Source organism: Marmota flaviventris, chromosome 8 (genome assembly GCF_047511675.1).
Source record: "Marmota flaviventris isolate mMarFla1 chromosome 8, mMarFla1.hap1, whole genome shotgun sequence".
NCBI classification, from domain to species: Eukaryota; Metazoa; Chordata; class Mammalia; order Rodentia; family Sciuridae; genus Marmota; species Marmota flaviventris.
The window spans coordinates 50,138,606-50,161,841 of NC_092505.1; the positions used below are offsets into that span (position 1 = coordinate 50,138,606).

The 23,236-nt window shown below is 39.9% G+C and overlaps 1 long non-coding RNA gene across 1 annotated transcript in view; it reads right to left on the reverse strand.

Moving 5' to 3' along the window:
* Positions 1-23,236, reverse strand: part of LOC114093360 (uncharacterized) — a 117,821-nt gene that overhangs the window by 76,514 nt on the left and 18,071 nt on the right. The window contains exon 2 of the long non-coding RNA XR_011708427.1: positions 14,706-14,825. This is a non-coding gene — a long non-coding RNA (uncharacterized lncRNA). The remainder of the gene's footprint in view (positions 1-14,705; positions 14,826-23,236) is intronic.

Genomic DNA, 23,236 nt, shown 5'->3' on the forward strand with positions numbered 1-23,236 from the left:
CAAGTGTGCTCACTGGCCGCTAGCTTAGCGTGAGCCAATTGTAACATGGCTGCCAGAAGAGCCAATGGAAACCTGATGCACCATGGAAAGAACAGGCTTCTGGGGACCTTCCTGAACCTCACATCTTAAGAGAACTGTGTAATTAGAAGATCCTGCTCAAGGGAGGAGACCAGCATCAAGAGGAGACTAGAAATCTCATTACAAAGATTGCCAGGAGGAGTGCAGGCTTCTCCCCTACAGAGAGTTTAGGGATTGGGCTCGTGATGTGTGTCCCTGGGGTTGAACTGGGAATGAAGAGTCATAGTCAGTGATCATAGTCAGTGAAACTTGTTCAAAAGCTCAGAACTATCTACAATAAAATGGGCGGCTTTATGAAGTAGTGAGCACCCTTCATTGAGGGTAGTCCAGCAAAAGGGGGTGCTGAGGAGAAGATTTGGGCCCTGAGGATTAATTTAGGGCTTACTCTGTGTCTGATTCAACACGTCCTTTCTAATCCTAAAATCACTCCATTCTTTGATTTATGAAAAAATATAAGTTTCAATTTCTAGTGATTAAACTATAGCCAACTTCCCTTTCTAGTAATGTCTGAATCATCTTGCATTCAGTGAGCAGAAAGAGCGAGAATATGATAACCATCCATGTTCTGAAGAGTGATTCAGCTTTGAGCTGCAAATATGGAAAATATCACTTTTAGTTGATTCAGTACAGTACAACGAGTGGGGGTGGAGGGAGACTAATGGAGAAAAGAAAAAAAAAATGGGGGGTCTGGGAACCAAGAGAAGCTAAATCATCCAAGGAAAGAGCCAGAGATAAGGTCCAAAAATTCTGTTTGTCCACATATCTGTGCAAACCCTAAGCCACAGGTGCACAGAGAAGTCTCAAAGCAGCTAAGATACCAGAGAAAGATTTGAGTCAATAACTGGCCTTTGCCACCTAAGAAATGGAGTTTGCAATTTGAATATAACCTAAGATAATGACCTAAAGAAAAAAGAAAAAATAAATAAAGAAAAGAAATAGCATCCACTAGAGAAAAATAGAAAAATCTAGAATAATTTAACATGTATAATATCAAGAATACAATTTAAAAAAACGTTAATATGCATAGAACCAGGAAAATAGAACACAATCTCAAAAGAACATCAGCTGAGACAACATAAGATGATCCAGATGTTGAAATTAGGACACAAAGAATTTCTATCATGCATTATAACTATAGTCAGTGAAATAAAAGAAAACATGCTCCTAATGAGTGAATAGGTAGAAAAGCTGAGCAAAGAAATACAAATGATAAAAACAGAAATTCTGGAATTGAAAAATACAATATCAAAAAAACTTTAAAAGATCAATATACTACATGGGTTTAACTACAGAATGGAGATGGCAAAGAAAAGAGAAAGTGAATTTAAATATGAAACAAAAAATTATCAATGTAAAGAACAAAGGGAAAAGGAGTGAAAATATAAATATAAATTAACAGGGTATTGAAAAACATAAACAATGTGAAAAAAAAAAAAAAGAACAGAGAGAATGAAACAGAAAAACCTTGAAGAAATAATAGACAAGTTTTTCTCAAATATGATGAAAGATATAAATTTATAGAGTCAGGATGTTTAATAAATAGCAAATAAGAAATTTTCATTTTTAAAAAGTGAACTGAGCAAACTGGCCTCCAATAGACTTGCATTACAGAATATGCTATGGAAATTTTCCAAACTGAAGGGAAAATTTACCAAATTGGAACGTCAATCCTCAGAAAGAAAAGAAATTTAAAAATCTACATATATATTTTTCCTCTTAACTTATTTATAATATATGGCTGTCTAAAACAAAAACTATGTCACTGTCTTGTATAGTTTACAACACACATAGATGAAACACGTATTAATCTATATTAATATCAGATGAGCTATATTATTGTCAGGTGTAAGTAGATATGAAGACAAAAATTAAAGAAATAAAAAGGAACATTTTTAATAATAAAAAGAATCAATTCAACAGGAAGACATAACAATCATCAAGATATATATACCTATATCTAAAAAGAACAAATAAAAAAATAATAAAAATTCTAAAATTCTGAAAAAAAATAAAACAGATATAGATACCCAATAACATAGCTAAAAGATATGTGTGTTTAAAAAAAAATTGAGGTAGAAATAAATAATTCCATGCTCACAATTGGAGATTTTAGCATCCCACTCTCATCAGGATGAAACAAGTAGATAAATATAATCAGAAAAGACAAAAGTTTGGGATGATTCTAACCACTTTGATCTAATTGATATTTGTAAAATAATACTCTTGACTGCAAGAATACATGGTTTTTTTCCAAGTGTACATCGTCTGCTCATCAGGAATCATGACATGAACTAAGTGTGGTGGCACATACCTATAATCCCAGAAACTTGGGAGACTTATATAGGAGGTTTGCTAGTTTGAGGCCAGCCAGCACAATTTAATAAGACACTCATTTAAATAATATTAAAAGGGCTGGTAATTAAAACTTCAGTGATAGCTTGCCTAGCATGCATGAGACTCTGGGTTCAATTTCCAGTATGACAAAATAAAAAGAAATCCTGACATATTGAGACATATATAAGTCTTATAAATTAGAAAATGAAAAGCAATTAAATCCAAATAAAACATAAGGAGGAAATAATAAAGGTAAGAGTAGAAATCAATAAAATAAAGATGGACAAAAAAAATAGAGAAAAAAAAATGAAACAAAAGCTGTCTATCTACCAGGTTCGATGGCACACACTGTAATCCCAGCAGCTTGGGAGGCTAAGGAAGGAAGATTTAGAATTCAAAGCCAGACTCAGCAAAAGCAAAGTGCTAAGCAATTCAGTGAGACCCTGTCTCTAAATAAAATACAAAATAGGGCTGGGGATGTGACTCAGTGGCCAAGTGCCCCTGAGTTCAATCCCTGGTACTACCCCTCCAAAAAAAAAAAGATGTCTTTCTAATGAGATTAATAAATTCCAGCCAAGCTGATTAAAAAACTAAGAAATAAGACACAATTATTGATACCAGAAACAAAAGAGAAACATGAGTACAGATCCTACAGACATGAAAATGTTTATGTTTTATTTAAATAATTTTTGTCAATGTAATTTACAACTTAGATTAAATGAGTAAATCCATTGTAAAACACAAATTGCCAAAACCAACTCAAGAAGTAATGCAAAAGATTTATTTTTATTTGTTCTTATTACTTATACATGACAGCAGAACGCATTTCAACTCCTTGTACACAAATGGATCACAATCTCTCATTTCTCTGGCTAAACACGATGCAGAGTCACACCATTCATATCATATATGTATATAGGGTAATAATGTCACCTTGCCCCCTCTCTTCCCCTCACTCCCCTCTGCCCAATCCAAAGTTCCTCCATTCTTTCCTAGAAAACATTTGGCCTTTGGTTTTTTGGGGATTGGCTTATTTCACTTACCATGATATTCTCCAGCTCCATCCATTTGCCTGCAAATGCCATAATTTTATTCTTCTTTTAGTTTGAGTAATAGTCCATTGTGTGTATATATGTATATATATAAACATTTTCTTTATCCATTCATCTATTGAAGGGCACCTAGGTTGGTTCCATAGTTTAGCTACTGTGAATTGAGCTGCTATAAACATTGATGTGGCTGTGTCACTGTAGTATGCTGATTTTAAGTCCTTTGGGTATAAACTGAGGAGTGGGATAGCTGGGTCAAATGGTGGTTCTATTCCAAGTTTTCTAAGGAATCTCCATACTGCTTTTCAGAGAGGTTGCTCCAATTTGCAGTCCCACCAGCAATGTATGAGTGTGCCTTTTCTTCCACATTCTCAACAACTCTTACTTATTCTTGATAATTGCCCTTCTGACTGGAGTGAGATGAAATCTTAGAGTAGTTTTGATTTGCATTTCTATAATTGCTAGAGATGTTGAACATTTTTTTTTCATATATTTGTTGATCAATTGTATATCTTCTTCTGTGTATTGTCCAGTTCCTTAGCCCATTTATTGATTGGGTTATTTGGGGGGTTTTTTTGTTTGTTTGTTTTCTGTTTGTTTGTTTGTTTGTTTGTTTTGGTGTAAAGATTTTTGGATTTTATATATATCCTGGAGATTAGTGCTCTATCTGATGTGCATGTGATAAAGATTTTCTCATTCTGTAGGCTCTCTCTTCACATTATTGATTATTTCCTTTGCTGAGAAGAAGCTTTTTAGCTTGAATCCATATCATTTATTGATTCTTAATTTTATTTCTTGTGCTTTAGGAGTCATGTTAAGGAAGAAAGGTCCTAAGCTGACATGATGAAGATTTGAGCCTACTTTTTCTTCTATTAGGGGCAGGGTCTCTGGTCTAATTCCTAGGTCCTTGATCCACTTTAAGTTGAGTTTTATGCAGGGTGAGAAATAGGGGTTTAATTTCATTTGCTACATATGAATTTCCAGTTTTCCCAGCACCATTTGTTGAAGAGGCTATCTTTTCTCCAATGTATGTTTTTGGCAACTTTGTCTAGTATGAGATAACTGCATTTATGTGGGTTTGTCTCTATGTCTTCTATTCTGTACCATTGGTCTACATGTCTGTTTTGGTGCCAATACATGTCTTTTTTGTTACTATAGCTCTGAAGTATAGTTTAAGGTTGGGTATTGTGATGCCTCCTGCTTCACTCTTCTTGCTAAGGATTGCTTTGACTATTCTGGGTCTCTTATTTTTCCAAATGAATTTTATGATTGCTTTTTGTATTTCTATGAGGAATAACATTGGGATTTTAATAGGAATTACATTAAATCTGCATAATGCTTTGAAATGCAAAAGATTTTAATAGCTTCATATTAGTTAAAGAAAATAAGCTGATAAATAAAAACTTTTCCATTAGAAAATTTAGACCTGAGTGGCCTTGCTAGTATATTCTACCATGTATTTAAAGAAGAAATTACAACCCCACCTAATCTTTTTCAAGAAAATAGAGGGAAAACTTATAAACTCATTTTAGAAAGTCAGTACTACCCCAACATCAAAACCTGACTGAAATCAAAAGAAACCTGAAGACTAATCTCCCTCATAAACACACACACATCAGAATTTTAGAATAAGATCTAAATAATACATAAAAATGGTAATATATCATGAGTCTGTGGATTTAATCCAAGAATTCAAGATTGTAACCCACCCTATTAATAGAATAAAAAGGAAAAACATGATTATAGCAATAGATGTAGAAAAAGAGTTTGAAAAAATTCAGCATCCATGAATGATTTTATTATATTTTTATTTATTTATTTATTTATTTATTTTGGTACTAGGGATTGAACCCAGGGGTACTTTACCACTGAGCTACATCCCGAGCCCTTTTAAATATTTTACTTAGAGACAGGGCCTCATAGAGTTGCTTAGAGTCTCTCAGTTGCTGAGGCTGGCTTCGAACTTGTAATCCTCCTGCCTCAGTCTCTCAAGCTTCTGGGATTATAGGCATGCACTACCATGCCCAGCCCATGCATGACTTTTTTTTTTTTTTTTTAGTTTTATTGATTTTATATTTTTAAATATATTACAGTGGAATGCATTACAATTCTTATTACACATATATACCCCAATTTTTCATGCATGACTTTAAAAAAGCAAAAATATACTCTCCAAAAACTAGGAATACAGGTGAACTTCCTCAATTTGATAAATAACATGTGTCTACATATTTTTTAAGCCCTATAGCTAACATTGTACTTAGCTGTGAAAGATTGAATCCCACCCACCAGGACCAAGAGAACTTTAAAGACATCCACTCTTACCACCACTATGCAATATAGCACTGGAAGGTCTAGCCAGAACAAAAAAGGCCAGAAAAGGAAATAAAAGTCACAAGAATTGAACAAGAAGAAAGAAAAAATAAAACTCTATTAGAAAATTCCAAGTAATCTAACAAATAAAAATCTCTAAAACTTCTAGAAGTAATAAATGAGTCAGCAGGATTGTAAGATATAAAATAAACATAGGTTGTGTTTCTATATACTAGCAACAAATACATGGAACGCAAAAAAATTTAATTAGTACCATCTATAATCATACAAAAACTGAAATATGTAGGTGTAAATCTAACAAAATTTGTCCAAGGCATACATGTTGAAACCTTCAAAATGCTAATGAAAGAAATCAAAGAAAAATCTGAGCAAATGGTTGACATACCATACCCTTGGATAAAAAGACTCAACAATAACGATGATGTCAATTTTCCCCAAACTGATATACAGATGTAATATAATTCCTACCAAAATCCTAGCATGGTTTTTCATAGATGTAGATGAGCTTATTCTAAAATGTATATGGAAAAGTAAAGGAAGTAGGATAACTAAATCAATTTGGGAAAGGGAGAGAAATCCATCTGACTTCAAGACTTATTATATAGTTGCCGTAATCAAGTAAGCAAGAGAAATAAATAAATAGAGCAATGGAACAAAGCAGAAAACCAGATATATCCCCACACAAGGTCGCCAACTGATTTCTGACAAAGCTGCAAATTCAAGTCTACTGAGAAACAAAGGACTTTTTAACCAATGATGCTGAAGCAAATTCATGGACAAAAGAAGAAAGAAAAGATCTTGGCTTGGTGGTACATGCCTATAACCCCAGCTACTTGAGAGGCTAAGGCAAGAAGATCCCAGTTCAAGGCTAGCCTGGTCAATTTGGCAAAACCCTGTCTCAAAGTAAAATTTTAAAACTAGCTAGGGATGTAACACAGTGGTACTGTGTTTGCCTAGCACACATGAGGCCCTGGTTCAAACCCCAAAATCAATAAAAATAAAGAAAGAAAAAAGAAAACCCTCAACCTAAAGCATATCTTTTACAAAGAATAATTCAAAATGGATCACAGATTTAAATGTAAAATATAAACCGATTAGAAGATAATATAAAGAAAAATCTTCAGGATTTAGAGCTTGGTGAAGAGTTTTAAGGCCAAAGGAAAAGATACAGTAAAAGAAAAAGTTAATAAATTGAATTTTGTCAAAATTAAACTTTTTCTCTGAAAAGAATTCTCTTAAGGGGATAAAAAGAAAAATTATAGACTGGGAGAAAATATTCACAAACAACATATCTGATAAATAATTCATGTCTAGAATATATAAAGAATCCTTAAAACTCAACAGTAAAAAACTATTCGATTTGGAAAGGGGAAGAACACATAAAGAGATTTTTACTGAAGAGGATATACAAATGGCAAATAAGCATACTAACAGATTTTGAACATCACTAACCATTAGAAAAATCCAACGTAAGATCACAATGAGATATCATTACACATCTATTAAAACAGCTAAAATAAAAAATGGTCACAATACCAAATAATGACCAGGATACAGAGAAAATGAATCTCAGAAACTGCTTCCAACCATTTTTAAGAAACTATTGCTGCAGTTTCTTTAAAAACTAAATAAACAAATGTACCTCATAATGATTATGTTCCTTGGTCTTTATACCTTAGAAATGAAAACGTATGCCAACCCAAAAGTCTATACATGATTGTTCTTAGCCACTTTATTTATAATATCCAATGTCTTTCAATAGTTGAGTGGTTAAACAAATGGTTTCATACCACAGGTTTCTGGAGTACTGAGCTCAGCAATACAAAGGAATAGATTATAGATACACACAGCAGTTTGAATTGATCTCAAAGGCATTTTGTTGAGTCGGGTGAGGGAAGCCCAAGGGAACACATTGTATGGTAACTAAAAACAGGATAGTGATTGACAGAGGTTAGGGATAGCTGGAGAGAGAATGAGGAGTGTGACTGTAAATAAATGGCACAATGGAGACCTTTGTGGTGACAGAATAATTTGCATCTTGAATCGTGGTGATAGCTACAAGAATATACACATATGATAAAATTACAGAACCACAAACACACACAGTGTATTAATGTCAAATGCCCAGTTAATATTATACTATGACCATGTCAAATATAACCATCGGAGCCAGGAACAGTGGTACATGCCTGTAATCCCAGTGGCTCAGGAGGCTGAAACAGGAAGATCATGAGTTCAAAGCCAGTCTCAGCAAAAGTAAGGCACTAAGCAATTCAGTGAGACCCTGTCTCTAAATAAAACAAAAAATAAGTCTGGGGATGTGGCTCAGTGAGAGAAACCAAGTGAAGGTTTCATGGGTCTTAATAACTACATTTATAACTTCCTGCAAACCTGTAATTGTTTAAAAATATAAAGCTTAATTAAAATCAGTTGTATTTCTATGTACAAGCAAGGATCAAATGGGAAATAAATTTAAACGAATAATATTAAAAATACTGATGAATGAATTTAAAGAAAAATATGCCAGACCTATATGCTGAAAATTATAATTTTAAGGTAAATTAAAGAAAACCTAAATAATAATGGAGACATATGTTTGGAGACTTGAAGTGTCAATACTGTTAAAATGTTCATTTCTCCAAGTTGATCTTTAGATTTAATACAATCCTGATCAAAAATATAGAAGGACAGGGGCTGGGATGGCCACTCAGTGGTAGCGTGCTCGTCTAGCATGCTTGAGGCACTGAGTTCAATCCTTAGCACTACGTATATGTAAAATAAAGATATTGTGTCCACTTAAAACTAAAAAAATAAATATTTAAAAAATATATATGTAGAAAGTTGTTTTAGAGAAATTTGTAAGTTGATTCTAAAATTATATGCAAAAGTAAAGAATCTAAAATAGCCCAAATTAATATTTAAATATAAACAGATTTGAATGACTTGCATTACTTAATTTCAGGACTTACTATAAAAACCACAGTAATCAAGGCTCCATGGCTCTGGCAAAATTATAGACATATAGATTAATAGGACAGAATAGAAAGTCCAAGAATAACTTGCACAAATTTAATCACTTGACTTTTTTTTTTTTTTTTTTAACAAAAGCATCAAGGTAATTCAATGGGGAATGGCTGGTCTTTTCAATAAATGCAATGGGTATCTATGGGGTAGAAATACTGAATTGTACTAAGCACTGTGGCACACACTTGTAATCCCAGCAGCTCAGGAGGCTGAGGCAGGAGGATGGCGAGCTCAAAGCCAGCCTCAGCAACTAAACAAGGCCCTAAGCAACTAGATGAGACCCTGTCTCTAAGTAAAATATAAAAAGGGCTGGGGATGTGGTTAAGCACCACTGAGTTCAATCTCCAGTACCAAAAGAAAAGAAAAGAAATACTGAATTGCTTTTGTTGTTGGTTGTTTTGTTTTTTGCTGTACTAGGTATAGAACTCAGGGGTTTAGGCATGTGCTGTACCCTGAGTTACATCCTCAGTCTTGTTTATGTCTATTTTAAGGCTAGGTCTAAGTTGCCCAGGCTGCCCTTGAACTTATAATCCTCCTGCTTCACTGAGCTGCTGGGATAGCAGGTGTGTATCACTGTACCCAGCTCAAAATATTGAATCTTTTTTAAAAAATATTTTTTGTAGTTACAGATGAATGCACAATACCTTTATTTTATTAATTTTTATGTGGTGCTGTGGATTGAACCCAGTGCCTCACACATGCTAGGCAAATGCTCTACCACTGAGCCACAGCCCAAAATATTGAATCTTAAACCTTACATCATGTACAAAATGATCAAAATGAATCAAGAATCAATAAATGGGATGGACTCAAACTAAAAAGCTTCTTCTCAGCAAAAGAAACAAGCTGTGAAGTATATAAAGAGCCTACATCTTGGGAGCAAAATTTTACCCCTCCCACATCAGATAGAGCACTAATCTCTAGGGTATATAAAGAACTCAAAAAGCTAAGCACCAAAATAAATAAATAATCCAATCAATAAATGGACCAAGGACCTGAACAGACAGTTATCAATCAACAAATATATGAAAAAAATTCATCGTCACTAGCAATTAGAGAAATGCAAATCAAAACCACTTTAAGATTTCATCTCACTCCAGTCAGAATGGCAGCTATTATGAAGACAAACAACAATAAGTGTTGGCGAGGATGTAGGGAAAAAGGCACACTCATATATTGCTGGTGGGACTGCAAATTGGTGCAGCCAATATGGAAAGCAATAGGGAAATTTCTTGGAAAATTGGGAATGGAACCACCATTTGACCCCGCTATCCCTCTCCTTGGTCTATACCCAAAGGACTTAAAAACAACACACTATAGGATCACAGCCATATCAATGTTTAGAGCAGCACAATTCACAATAGCTAAACTGTGAAACCAACCTAGATAGATGCCCTTCAATAGATGAATGGATTTAAAAATGTGGCATAAATACACAATGAAATATTACACAGCAATGAAAGAGAATAAAATCATGGCATTTGCAGGTAAATGGATGGAGTTAGAGAAGATAATGCTAAGTGAAGTTAGTCAATCCCAAATACCAAATGCTACATGTTTTCTTTGATATAAGGAGGCTGATTCACAGTGGGATAGAGAAAGGGAGAATGGAAGAAAAAGACAAACTCTAGATAATGCAGAGGGGTTGGAGGAAAAGGGAGGGGGCCTGGGTTTATAAATGATGGCAGAATGTGATGATCATTATTATCCAAAGTACATGTATGAAGACACAAATTGGTGTGAATATACTATGTATACAACCAGAGATATGAAAAATTGTGCTCTGTATGTGTAATAAGAATTGTAATGCATTCAGCTGTCATATATAAAAAATAAATAAATAAATATTTTTCTTAGTTGTAAATAAACACACAATACCTTTATTTTATTAATTTTTATGTGGTGCTGAGGATCGAACCCAGTGCCTCACACATGCTAGGCAAATGCTCTACCATTGAGCCACAGCCACAGCACAAAATATTGAATTTTAAACCTTATATCACGTACAAAATGATCTAAATGAATCATGGATCTCAATGTGAGAGCTAAAACGATAAAATTTCTAAGAAAATAATCTCTAGCCAAAAATCTCTATGAGGTTATTTTGTCAAAATTACCTGAACACCAACAACAGGAATTATGGGCCTAGGCAAGGTAGCACATGCCTGTAATCCCAGCAGTTTGGGAGGCTGAGGCAGGAGGATCACAAGTTCAAAGCCAGCCTCAGCAAAAAGTGAGTATTAAGCAACTCAGTGAGACCCTGTCTCTAAATAAAATACAAAATGGGGCTGGGATGTGGATCAGAGGTCGAGTGCCCCTCAGTTCAAACCCCAGTACCGAAAAAGTTGAAAAGACAAGCCACAAATTAGGAGAAAATATTTGAAAATATATGTCTTAGGAAAGGCTTGACTTCTTTCAATAAACAAATAAGAAGAAAAACAATGCAATAAAAAAATGGGTAAACATAGACACTTCCCAAAGATATATAAATAGCCAGTGTGGACATGACTAGTCATGAGGGAAATATAAATTTAAACCATAATTAGATACCACTATATACCCACTAGGATAATTAAAAAAAAAAAAAAAAAAAAGCATTCAACACCAAGTATTAGCAAGTATGAAGAACAAATGTCCTCTCACACTGCTGGTAGGCGTGTAAAAATGGTGCAGCCATTTTGGAAAAGCATTTGACAGTGTTTAATAAAATTAATCATGAATCCATCATACAGCCCAGCAGTTCCACTCCTAGATACTTAACCCAAGAGAACAAAAACATATGTCCACCTAAAGACTTTTATGTGAAAGTTTGTCGTGACATTTTTCATACCCACATATTCGTAAGAACCAAAATCTGGAAACAACTCAAATGTCCATCAGCTGGTGAGTGGGCAAATTGTAGTTATCCTATGAAATCCTACTCAAAACGCTGATAAATGCAACAACATGGCCGAGTCTCACAAACAGTATAGGAAGTGAAAGCAGTCAGATACAAAAGTCAGCTTTCAGTTAAACTCTAGAAAAGACAAAACCACCATGACAGCATTAGCAGGTGCCTGAAGCCAGGGGTCTGGGGATCACGTTGACAGCAATGAGGCATGAGAAGACTTTTGGGAATGATGGAAATGCTCTATCACATAATCGTATATGCTTGCAAAAACAGTAAATTGCATCTTTAAAATGTATAAATTTTATTGTGTAAATGATACCTCAATTAAAAAAACCTTTGATCTAAAAACTTAAGTACAGGTATGTCTTGGGGTTTTTTTTAAATTATTATTATTATCCTGAATTATTCAGTACTACCATAGTGAATTGAACCAAAAAGAAAAAGAGAAAAGGAAATGCCTAGAAATTTCACATGTTCGTAGATCCAGCATCCTTATCTCAGGCTTTCTGAAACATTAAAAAAGTTCAAAAAGCTTTGTTTATCTATATTTATATTTAGTTCTCTTTTTTTGTTGTTGTTGTTTGTTTGATTGGTTTGGTTATTTGGTTTGGTGGGTTTGAATCCAGGCCTCATGCACATTAGGCAAGACTTCTGCCATTGAGCTAGATCCACAGACGTATTTATTTTTAATTTTGAGACAGGATCTTTCTAAGTTGCTGAGGCTGGCCTCAGCCTCCCAAGAAGTTGTGCAGCACCACATTTGACTTGTTTACCACCTTCATGAGTGCCTGGGAGTTCAGGGATCTAGACTAAGAATCACAGAAGGAAATGGTCTCCCTGACCAATGAGTTCCCTGATCAAATATGAAAAATATGGAATTGGGAAACAGAAACTTTGACACTGGGTCCTTGCCATAAGGTGAAATTTGTACCTTCCTATGGAAGTGAACCAGTGGAGATTGGTGCACAAGAGATATTTTGTGAGACTGGGTCCCTGACCAGGGCTGCCTTCCTGTCTGCTTGGCCAGGAACTAATTCTGCAAGGATTTCCTGAAATTTCTTAAAAGACAGCAAAAAGAAGACTTTAGTGAGGCATGACTAAAATTTGAAAAGGAGTCATAATTACAGTGATGATTAGTTTTGTATGTCACCTTTATTGGGCGGAGGCATGCCTAGATGGCTAGTAAAATATTTCTTGGTGCTCTCTGAGGGTGTTTTGGAAGTGATTAGCATTTGAATCAACAGAATGGGAAAAGGATGTCCTCAACCAATCTGTTGAAGCCCAAAGAGAGCGGAAAAAATAGAAGGGATAAATCCTCTCTTTTCTTGAGCTGAGATGTTCATTATTTTCTCCTGTCCTCATCAGTACTCCTAGTTTGGGGGTCCTCAAATCAGAACTAATACCATCAACCATCAGACCCCCACCCCACCTCCAGCTCTCAGGTCTTTGGGCTTAGACTAAATTCCACCACTGATTTTCCTGGGTCTCCACCTTGCGCATGGCAGATTGTGGGACTTCTTAGCTTTATAATTGCTGACCTAATTCCTATAATAAACAAGTAAACATGCTTCCATACACACACATGTTCATGCATGCACACACATCTATTGGTGCTGTTTCTCTACAGACAATCCCTACAATCACACTTACATTGAAATTCCCATTTACATGAAAGCGGTTATGCAAATTTTCTTATCAGCTAGGATATGAAAGGCAAAACCAAAAATGGGTTTGGTTTAAATAAATAAACATGAAAAGATAAGATTTTATCTTCTCTTCCCATCCCACAATCCCTTCACAGCACAGACATGTTAAGAGTGGCAAAACTAAATCCAACATCAGAACACATAAACTACAGTCTTCTCCAGCAGCCACCCTCAGGCTGGGACGCCAGAAGCACTCACTTGCTGCCCTTGAGAAGCTCCCAGTGTGAGCAGGAGAGAAAGGACCCACAGTAGAAGCTGACACCAACCCGACTGTGATGGGGCAAAGGACAGAACAGAGGTTCACAGGGGCCAGTAAAGAGTGCCTTAGGACTTGAAGACAGCTACCTCGTACAGGAGGGAACACTGCATAGGACCCTGACGACTAGGAAAATTCAATAAGCAGAGAAGACAAGAGGCATGGCCCAGGCAAAATCGCTGGGCAGCGCTTCATGCCATATTCAGGAAAGTAGTGGCTGTTGGTTGGGGCAGGGGCTTGGGGCAAACCAATGCAAAATAAAGGAGAGCAATCATTCACTCCATATTTTAGCTGTTTTCTTGTGTGATTATTTCTGTGTTTGGGCATCAATGTCCCTGTCCTGTCCATGCCCTCAGGGCCACCCCCTCAGAAAAGCATCATACCTCCTATGTCTGTTCTATCCAAACCAGTGACCAGGGCATAACTTGGCAAGAAGAATCCTCCTTTGAGCCAGATCACCCGCGACATTGGGCTCATGGTGTCAGGCCTGCAAGACTCACGGTGTTCACTCTCACCCCAGTGAGATGGGTGATATGCTCCTTAGTGAGTGTGTGTTACCTACCCAGCGCTTACACTTCACAAAGCACTTTCCCCACCATTGACCAGTCCACTCTACCTTGTTCCCATGAGGTAAGGAGGCAGAGAAAGGGTACCCCATTTTACAGCTGGAGAAAGGGCTGGAGCTTACAACTAGACTGAAAGCCCATAGGTATTGCCACGTTGTAGTTGAAGAACAGAAACAACAGTCTGAAGGGCAGGAGGGAGTCGGGGGTGGGAGAGGGAGAGATTTCTTAACCAGGTCTCCACCTGGATTTTTATGTAGGCTCTGAGCCTTTCATGGAAATGCCAAAAAGTCCAACTTCCTGGGAACTTCAGAAAAGCTGATTTTGACCGATCGACAAGTCCCACAGAGTGTTAAAAAAGCCTCTGGCTTTTCCTGCTAATGACTATGAAATTCACATTCAGTGATTAACTTATTCTCAGGATGGAATGCTCAAATATTAATGCTAATTAATAACTCTCCTTTCTCTTACCCATCTTTGTGACGTTGAATCAAAAAGTATGTGCCTGCTGGAAGGATTTTAGAGGCATCAGGAATGTGGTTTTAAGGCTTTTCAGTTACTGATCAGTCTGCAATTCCCCCGATTCATAACCTGAGAAGAAAGGAACAGTCTGGGTCATTATCCATCTTACAAATTAATTAACGAAGACACAAAATAGCTAAGCCACTTCCCCAAGTCACAAAGCTAGGTCTACAAGATGTGTCTCATGACCCTGAACCAATGATCAATATGACATCAAAATCATCAAATTCCCTCTCTGCAGGTTAGATAAAAATCACAAGGCACCTGAACTTCATAAAGGAGGAAACGGCAGCTGAAAGAGGAACAGAGATCTGGTTTTGATGGGAGGCTGGAGACCTCCTTGCCTCTCACTCTCCCTATAGATAGAGACATGCCACCAAGAAGATTGTTTCATGCCAGCCCCATTTTAACTTAAATAACTCCAGGCCAATATCAAAAGGAAGGGGACAATGTCCACCTACCCTATCATGGATAGCTGGCCGCATTGTGCTGTTCTGGCCACAGCTGAGCCCGTTCCGGGCCATTCTCTTGAAACACATAATAGCATCCCTCAGCCCAGCTTCCCCTGACAAGCCAGCTCTGAAGCCAGCAGGCTGCTGCCTGAAGCGGCTCCCAGCAGGAGCTGGATGGGGGCCGACAAGGTTACAGGTGCTTTTCATCCAGCCTCACAGGAGAGCACCAACTTCCTGCTGCTAGAAATTTGTCTGCAAATTTTTCTCTTCATTCAAATCCATGGATAGAGGCCGGGGGACACTGGCGGTGATATGATAACTTGATTAAGCCCCAGGACAGATGACACGGTAGCTCAAAGGCTGCATGCTCTCCTCCTTAACCTCTCCAAGGGAGACCGCAGGCTCTGCTGGTAATTGACCCATTGTCCCTTCCACCGTGCTTCCTGCAGAAGCCCCCCCAATCACCATCTCCCTAGACGCCTCTCCAGGGCAGACTTTAAATACTCTCACACCCATCAAGCCCAGTGAACTGTGATAAATACCTGCACAATGTGATTTTTATCAGAGTCATGTTTTAAGAGACTGACAATGACCCTTGCTAGAGAGATAGTCTTTCACCCTCCAGCCCAGCGGTAAATTACAACACTTTTAGGAATAGAAGTGTGGGACCCCCTTATTTATAGATGGGTGCAAACTTCAAATGATCTGTTCTCTAGGGGAAATATCCTCTGATGGTTCCTTCTTGAGCAGTTCGGTGTCTCCCATTGGATAGTACATTATGGGGTGTGTTTGGTTAACTACTTCCACGTTCTCTAGCGTACACTGCCTTGTGAGTCAACGGATCTATGTATATGTGTGATTGCTTCTGGAACAGATGTAGGTGGCTTGCCAAAGGAGAGAAAAGCATGAAATAAGAGAAGATAGGATAGGATAGATATTGGCCATGGTGATCATTTTTTTTCCCAATCTATTTTAAAATCTTCTGTCAGCCTTTGTTCAGTAATAGATAAGGAATTTTAGAGCTGAGAGCGAGTTCAGAACGAATCCCCTCAACCTATTTTCTTTGGGGATATATTAAAGGAATAAAACTCACGGTTGTTAGTGAGATGGGTCCTTGCTGGGAAACAGGAAGAAATAGCTGTTAATGGCACTTGGAAAGTAAGCAAGGTAGGCCATTAAAAGTTAAAGAAATGCTATTTAAATTTTGCACTTATTATGATTTATTGCCTGAATCTCCCTGTAAGAAAAGAGTCTTCCGTGTGTGCCAACATCACGGCCTGGCTTCTGTCATGGGAATGGAATGTCTTTTGAACTGCTAAAGTAGATAATTCCATGCCTGGAAGAAAAACGGAGGGAGGAGGGGAGGGTAGCGTGGAAAGAAAAAAGGTCCTCTCATTTCCCAATAATTGCAAACGCCAGGAATGTGCCACCGTGGCTTTCAGGAAAGTGCAGGCAGGTTGTCTGCAACGCTCCTTTCTCTTGTGCCACGTGGGGGACTGAGAAGTCCCTTCTGCCATCAACCAAGGACCCCCGAGGTCCTAGCGCCTTGCCCCTTCACCTCAATGGAGACATTGTTGCTGTTGATGTTGTTCTACTCTTGGTCCTTTGGATCCTAAGGACACTGTGCACTGGCCTGCTGTGCCCCAGCCCTCGGCCCTCATGGCGCCCAGAGCCTGCAAGGCTGGGCCACAGAAAGGCCTCTCTAAACAAGGTACTCTGCTCTGCCACTGCCACTGCAGCCATTGTCCCTGCTCACCTCGCACACCTAGCACGGGGGCTGAGGAAAGAGTTTTTTAAATGGTTTCTTGGGAACAAAGGGGGCCCAGGCAGCAGGGCTTCATTATGTGCTCATTGGGCACGCTAGCAGGCCACCTCTCTGGTTGCCACAGTGTGGCCCCAAAGATGTCCTGCCCGCCCCTCAAGTCTGCCGCTTGTCTATACCTCTCCTCGCAGCCGCTGCACCCTGAGCCTCAGCCCTGGCCCATGTGCCACCAGGCCCTATGAAACCACCCAGGCCCCTCAGGACCTGCCTGGGAAATACCTCCAACCCCAGGTGCATTCCCTTCCTGGTGGGGAAGCTCTGAGTCATTAGGAGGGTGAGGTAAGGACTGGGACCCAATCCACCATGGAGAGGGGCCACATTTATTAGCTCAGGGGTGCACACCAACTCCTATCTATGGTTATCTGACTCTCCTCGTCCGCCATTGGCTGAACAGACCTGGCTGACCATAACCAGGAGTGGGCCACACAAGGGTCAGGATTAGTTTTAACATAAAATATACACATGTGACCTCAGACGGTCTCTAGGCCTCTTGTTGGACAAAATGGAGCTAGGCAGTTGAAGGGTGAACAGTAATGTATGCACCTTTCCTCTTTCCGGTAGGTGTTGCTTAAATCATAATTACAATGTCATTATACCATTAGAGTGGGCTTCCAAGGGCAGTCAGTAGCTCTGAAAAAGGCCTCTGAGTAGAGTAATGAGGTCTGTGGGGGCAAACCGCAGGCCAGGCAAGTCCTAGTGCATGCCCTTCCAGGAGAGGAAGCCTGATCCACCAGTACCTGCTGCCCTGCCTCACGAGGTTCTCAGAGCCTGTGCCAAGCCCTGGGGCTGGTGCTCCCCTTGGCAAATCCTGATGCATAAGACCCACAGACAAGCCAAATGGGCCATGTTGTGGGAAGCCAGGGCAAATCAGAAGAGGCAGATTTTCCTGGGAGGGCAATTCCAGATGGAACCATGTCATGCTGCATTTCTCATATAGGATCTAGCCAGTGCCCACAGGACAGGAGTGAAAGGACATTCACCAGTGGAATAAGAGCACACCTTCCTGGGGAGCTCCCCAAAGGTTCATAGAACTGGCATTCCAGCTCCTCAACGATGCTCTGCGACTAAGGATGGGTGCTCCCCTGGTGCCTCCACAGACGACTCATGACAGCATCCGGTGCAGCTTGGGTGGGACAGGAGGAGGCAGAGACCCACAGGCAGCTGGAGGCAGCTGTAATCTCCCTCCACCCCAGCAGAGGACAGTTTGTTTGCTCCTTCTACTTGGGACAGGCAATAAGGGAAGGCCACAGATTGCAGAGTGGAGCAGACAGCAGTTCAAGCTGGAGATGGGAAAACCTTTCCCCAGGTCCCAGCCCATAGCCTCATCAAGACTATCCCCTGGGATCACGGAGGGGTTTGGGGGTACAGAGTCAACAGTGGCCCTTCAGAAGGGGTAGTGTGCTCTGGTTGGCCCTAGACAATAGTGACACCTTTTTGGCCACAGTACCCCAGCCCTTGTACTTAAGTCCCCCAAAGGAGAAAAGGAAAGAAGCAGGTTTGGCATTTTCAAAGCTTAACCTCTTTTCCTTGCTGATTGAGTCCAGCAAACCTGATTAGTAACTTCTTTGATGTATACATATTTTAAACTTTGGTTTATATATTCTCCAGGGTTGTTTTTTTTTTTTTCCTACAGTGACCTTGACTTAATTGTGAAGTTTTTTTAATATTAAAAAATAAAAGAGACCCATTGGATAATCTGTGAACTCAGATATTCCAGAGAATGAAACTCTGAGCTGAGATTAAAATAGATTTATCAACTGCCAAGAGGTATTAGAGTGTTTGGGTGTTTGTATGCAAGTACGAGCTGGTCAGGTGAGGAAGCCCTGGGTCCCAGGTTTACAAAGTGCCTCCACTTTCTGTCCTTGTAGATAAGATTATTTTGTTCCTAAGAGTGACATTTCCTTCTCCCAAAAACTCCTAGACCTGATGGCTGGCATGGATCACAAGCACAAGAAAAATTTCTGCCACACAAGTTTTCCCCATCTGGAACAGAGGTGCAAATGACAGTTGGGCTGTTGGAAGTCTCTGGAAACACTTTAGGTGAGTGGGTCTCAGGCAAGGTGGGCTGGGGCCCAGCACAGATGATGCAATCCTGGCCTCTTCTGGAAGGCTGGCTTGGAAGGAGGGGCAAGACTTCCATAACAAGAGTCCCAAGGCATCCATAATGAGATTCCCAGCCCTGATCCGTCAACCAGAGGCAGCGAAATTATCCACAGGCCACAAACCCTGCTCTGGCTGGGGCAGAATCCTATGAGCTGCTCTTGGAAGAAGAGCCTGTTTAATCTGAAGCAACAGCGTCTCCAAATGCGTGGTCTTCATGTGTACCTGGGGGAATGCTTTGGGGAGGGGAGAGAATATGTAAATATTTATTGGCAGTGGTTTTAAAAGTCTGGGGAGGAATCTGCTAAATGAAAAATTTAACATATTTAATTCTCAAATGCATCTCACATAAGGAAACAGTCGATTTTAAGCCTAAAGTTTTGTTTTTTTCAACCTATCTTAACTTGATAATCAAATATTAACTGAACTGTTTTTGAACTCTGATTTTGCCCTAGTTAAAAAGCTTATTTCAGTATACTTATTTCTGAAACCTGTAAGATTTCTGTCTAGGGGGGTTTGGCCCACTCAGCCTACTGGTATATAATCTGGTCTCCATAGCTCAGGTTTGGCATACATATAAAAACAGTGTTTGGGTTCATACCAATAAAAATTAAAAATGATCTTGAATCTAATTCACAATTTTTTGGTGGAGATAACATGCTTGATGCTTTAATAAGCACTCTACATTGATAATATTTGAATAATTATGGATGATATTTGGTCTCTGGAATTTAAAGAGAAAAAATAAGTGATATATTACCTTCACAGAAAAAAATATATGTGGTACATATGTGTATATATATATATATATATATATATATATATATATGCGCGTGTATATACATATATATGTTTATATGTAATCCTCATGGGCTAGTCACATCCCTGTCATGATTAATCCTCCAAAAGCATAATCACAAAAACTATTGGATTCATTTGATATTGGTATAGCTCTACACATAAGATCTACTTGGTTTTGGTGTGGATTCAATAAACCTTTATGGATCTTCTGCAGGGTGTCAGTTCTCCATAAGGAGCAGGAATTGAAGTGAATCTGTTCTTGGAGTCACATTTAATAGAAGACACAAACACAGAAGTAAATAGAGATGGTAATATAAGTTTTAAAGTAAAGAAATGAACAGGAAGACAAAAGGAAGAATATACAAACTCTGCTCAGGGCAGGGAAGAGAAGGTAGGGAAGCCCCTAGGGGAGGTGGCATTGGGAATGGCTCCCAGCTCTCATGGTCCCTCCCCCAGATTGTACCCACAGTGTGCTGAGCTATCTAGCCTCTACACTAACAGCAAAGGGTAGGTAAAAGTTCTGACACTGTGCTGGGAGAGGTGCTGACTAGCTGGGCCTGGAGTGCCTCAGCAGGAGTGGGGAATGACCATTCTGATTAAAAGGGACAACCGGCCTTCTGCAAGATGTCAACAGGAACCTCAATCAGCTGACAATAAAGGACAGCATTCATTTACTAAACAGTAACATTATGAAGGAAAAGCCTATAAGGAACACCACTCAGGACTCCCTGACCCTTGACAAATGGCCTTGACAATGAAGCTGCCCCAGGCTCTTGTGCCTACTCTTCTCTCTGCCCAGAGTACCTTTCTCCTTGTTATGAGCAATGCAGACACCAAATCATCCAAGAAGCCCTCCTGATACCCTAACAACAGGCTTCCTTGACATCCTCTACTGCATTCATTCATTCATAAAAACTTAACGAGCACCTACCATGTGTCAGATATTGTCACAGTGGTGAATAAAGAGACAAAACACCCCACTCTCTGGTAGCTACATCCTAGTGCAGGGACTTAGCAGAATAAACATGGAAATACAGTGTGGGGAAATAGTTGGAGGTTAGAGGCAGCCCACCCTGGCTGGAGGGAACGCTGTACAGCATTGCTAAGGGCATGGCGCTGTGAGGAGCAGCCTGACTCTGAGTGCCCTCCCCATCCCCTCAATTCTCTCAGATATTGCATCTCATTATCTGAACCCAGGACAGGTTCCCCCACCCCCACCACCACTGAATTGGTGTGCCACTAAATTAAACAGTGATAAGAACACAGAGGAAATACAGCAGGGGGAAGGGATGGGGAATGTGGGTGGAAGAGGTTGTGATTTTAAATAGGAAGTCTTTACTAAGGTGATATTTGAGCAAAAATCTTGGAGGAAAAAAGGTCCAAGCTCAGGAGCAACAGGAAGTGTAAAAGTCCTGAGGTAAAAGAGAGTACGTGGGAAATAATGAGAAAGGCACTGTGGAAGCTGGGTGGAGAAGAGACTGAAGGCAGGGGGTGGTGGTGCGGCTACTGCCAGGAGCCAGATAAGAAGAGTTCAAGAACACCCACTGGGTGTAGCAAAATGAGGACACTGGCAGCCCTAGCAAGAGCAAAGGGTGACAGTTTGATTGGGGTGAGTTCATGGGTGAATGGGAGGAGAGGCTTTGGAGATGGCAAGTGCAGATAACGGTTTTAAGAGTTTAGCTGTAAAGAGGAAAGAACCGGAGCCATTTTCCTGGAGGAGAACATGGGGCAAGAGAGGGTACCTTTGAACGGCAGAGGTGATAGCGTGACAGAATGCTGCTAGAAGAGACCCAGCAGAGAGGGGAGGACTGATGGTCCCAGGAGGGAGGAGAGACACTGGGCATGTCCTGGCACTGCCAGGAGGACATGGGATAGACCATGCAGGTGGAGAGATGGCCTTAGCCAGGGAATAGGTTGTTTATCCACATGACAGGAGAGAGGCAGAGACAAACCACAGGCATGCGGTGGGGTGGGCGATGATATGGGAACAGAAGCTCATGACAAGCTGGTGTGGTAGTGCATGCCTGTAATCCCAGCAGCTCAGGAGGCTGAGGCAGGAAGATCGCGAGTTCAAAGCCAGCCTCAGCAAAAAAGCAAGGCTCTAAGCAACTCAGTGAAAGAAACCCTGTCTTTAAATAAAGTACAAAATAGGGCTGGGGATGTGGCTCAGTGGTTTAGTGCCCCTGAGTTCAAACCCTGGTATCCCCCTGCAAAATAAATAAATAATAAGAAGAAGGTTATGACAGTCTTCTCTGATGGCTTCTATTTTTCATTGAAGTAGGAAGCCAACTCATCCCTGGAGAAGAAGGGTAGGCGAGTCAGTGCAAGGCCAGTTGGACTGTAAACTCCGTGAGGGCATCTCTGACTCATCATTGTCCCAGGTGCTTGTACCATGTGGGCCACGCTGCTGTTCAGGAAACATTTTTTGAATGATGAATGGTGGAACAATTGAATGAGTCCTAAATGGTCTCTCGCCAGGTGCCCCGTGCTATTCTGACTCAGTTATATTCACAACCATCAACGCCCAGGGCCACCCTGGGCCTCCAGCAAGTCTCTTCCCTGCGTTTCCTTTCTAGCTGAGCTTAGAAGAGCGAGGCCAAGGCTTCCTTGAAAAACAACGACCAGTGCTATCTAATTTGAGATCTATGTGGCATGTTACCTTTGGATCCACTCATTGCTCTTTTTCCCAGTCACCCTCATCTTGTCATATTTGTTGCCAACCCCACCAAGGAGGGCACCACAGGATCACTGTCACCACCTCTAGACAGAAAGGAAGGTTTAAAAATCACAGCAGAGACACACGTAACTCTATACGTTACCATCTACTGCTCAGTCAAGGCCCAGGGCCTTTCTGTTAATATCACTGATATTCTATGATTATCACCAATAATCCTCTGACTTCTGTCTGAGCTAGAGTGGTGGATGGAGGTCAGGATTCTGTGGGGTCCTTCAAGCTGGAGGGTCTGGGTCAGAGAGTCCTCTGTCACATTGCACTCAGCAGGAATTCACCATAGAAGCCCCAGGCTCCACCACACTGGCCACAGGCCCCTCCAATGGTGAACCCCTATGCAGCCCCGTCAGGTAGTCCCCTAACTTCTGGGTGAACTACTGGTTTAAAAGTCAGCTGTCAGCCTGGCATGGTGGTGCATACCATTAATCCAGCACCTTGGAAAGCTGAGGCAGAGGAAACACAAGTTTGAGGCCTGCTTTGGCAACTTAGTGAGACTCTCAGAAACTTAACAAGAACTTGCCTCAAAAAAAAAAAAAAAAAAAAAAAAAATTTAAAAAGAGCTAAGGATGTACCT